Source organism: Charadrius vociferus, unplaced genomic scaffold (assembly GCF_000708025.1).
Source record: "Charadrius vociferus isolate BGI_N301 unplaced genomic scaffold, ASM70802v2 scaffold655, whole genome shotgun sequence".
NCBI classification, from domain to species: domain Eukaryota; kingdom Metazoa; phylum Chordata; class Aves; order Charadriiformes; family Charadriidae; genus Charadrius; species Charadrius vociferus.
In genome coordinates this window covers 1,229,044-1,231,633 of record NW_009648330.1, presented here as the reverse complement: position 1 = coordinate 1,231,633, position 2,590 = coordinate 1,229,044, and positions in this window count along the sequence as shown.

Below are 2,590 nucleotides of genomic sequence, written 5' to 3'. Positions count from 1 at the left end.
CCTCCTGCATCAGACAACTGAAAAACAGATGATAGGCAAAACAAGTTCTAGATGATCCTGGAGAATTTCAGAGGCATGTGAGGTGTGCTGACCAAGGCAAAAATTGAGCCTTCATGTGAGACGGAGGTCCAAGTTTCGGGACACGAAAATAAAAATCTCTTGTCTTCAGGCATCTGCAGTTCATTCCTTTCGTGTAAAGGACTGCCCAAAACCTCCTTGGAGAGTTTTCAATTCTGATATAAATAATGTGTCAACTCACAGTAACCAGGAAACAAACTTTCCTGCAACAGGGTTAGTGCTAATTAAGAGAAATGCTCACTCTAGAATCAAGATGGCAACTCAGAATGGGTAAGACGCATATACTCATGAATAAATGGAATACTCATTCTTTTATCCAGGCTAATGGAAAGCGGGGGTAACACAGAAAAAGCAAAACCACAGATAATCCTGGACACATAAAGAAGGCATTTAACAGAAATGAGTGAGAGGGCAATGTTGAAACAGGCAGTAGTGATATTCTGTCACTATCGTGGTGCAAGCAGATTCCCATACCATGGATAAAACACTGCTTCCAGAACTGAGCTGACTTAAGAACAATCAGCACTTCCACAAAAAGCGGTCACATAACCCATTATCAAAAGCTAGTTGTAGCTACAATCCCAGCTTCCAATCCCACTGCAGCCACTCTGTTCATAGGTCCCACTAGTCCCCTCTCATCCTCTTCATCCTTTATTAATTACCACGACCCGTGCCATCCACTAATCATCATTTCATTTGTTTATCTCCACCATTCTCTTCTCCCTCCTGCAACTCCTCTAATTCTTATTTTCTCGAAGCCTTGTTCTATCTCAACAAGCAAACTCACAGAGTTTATAGTTATTGGAAGAAAGAATCTGGTGGAGCTCCAAGGGGAGCCCTGAGAAGAAATGGTAAGCGATTAGGCACTATATCTGGCTCCTGGAGCTTGCTGCACCATGGATTTACTGACAGAAGCAGATGGGCAGAGATACAATACACAGAGTAAAGGCACACACAAAAAGGTACACATGAAACCCTCCATACGTTTTGGGGGGAAAAAAAAAAAAGAAAAGAAAAAAATCAAATGAAGAGTCATCCTTTCCCTCCTTGGGCAGCTGTTTGAGTATTTTTATTGTATGCTTTAACACCAGTGCCTTTAAGGGGCTCTATAGGGGAGCCCCCTATCTTCTTCATTTGGTAGCCAGTTACAAAGCACTGGGGCCATTTAAGAAATGCCTTCAATAACGGGTCTCCTACAGCATGAGGCAGGTTAGAGGGACTCCCCAGGCCCCCCACTGGCGTGTTCTTTCTCAGGCTGGTGAAGCCGACATGGGCAGACAAGCTGTCCCTGCACCCCCGCTTCTCCGCTCCCTGCCTGCCATTGCCCTGCTCTCCCCTCTTCCTTGGGCTCCCTCCCTTGGATTCCTGGGTCAAGCAAGAGAAAAGGGTTGAGACAGGCTAAGTAAAAGGGGTAAGATGCCTCAGCTGCTGTTTTGGACAGGGATGCTGAACTTTTAGATCAGTACTAGAGACAGGGAGCTACCGCCTTTTAAAAATGAAATAAGCAGAACACTTCAGAAGCCTGTGCTTGCAGCTGAAGAGTCTGCAACAAACTTTGCAAAGCAACGCAGTATCAAACCAGTATTTCTCACACAACTACTCATATCCAGGGCATCTTTCATGCAATTACTCAGCAATGCACTGACATCTTAACATAGCGCAAGTGGGGAGGCCCCAAGACTTGAAACCATAAACTGGCCAGGTGCAAAACCCGTGTGCTCCGAGAGGATCTGTTACACCAATTACCCACTTGGTGGTTTGAGACAGTCTTGTAGGAATTGTGCTTGGCACAATACCCACAGCAAATTATTATTGCATATGGTATATATTTACAAAAATTCTACATATGAACGAGCTATAAATTTGTATTCACCCATTTCCAGAACTTTCTATGTCAAAGCTCTCGGAGGAAGGGTAGCTATAATTCACTCCTGCTTAGAGGAAGAAAACAGGAATTTTGGCTATTGTACCTGAGCACTAGGCTGCAGCTGAGCCTTTAGGTAGCTGCAAAAATACATGGTGTAACATACCCAGGCATGTGCATTTCCTAGACCCGCTTTCACAAACTTTGGTTTGTGCTATGTTTCGTTGCTGGCAGCAGGACTGGTGTACCTACGTAGCAAGCACAAGTGGCTGTAACATCTGTAACTCAGAAATGCCACATGCAGATGTACTTTTACAGTTTACAACTCTGCTGAAATGCCTTCTCATAATTTGAAAAGCACTTACACACTGTTTCCATCGCATAACTAAACTATTTCATAATAAGATAAGAATCTCTGCTGCAGCATATGAAAAATATTTGCTTGGAATATTCCAGCATAACTGCAGCTGAATTGCCCATTGCATTATGTATATCCCAATTACAGTACACTAAGGTGACAGCAATTCAGATTAAGACACTTTTAAAACTTGAGAATCCAGGATACTTGCTATTAGGGCACATTCATTTTTAAAATATGGAGTACCATAAAAAAAAACCCACATACATAGTTTAAAGGCTAACATCATC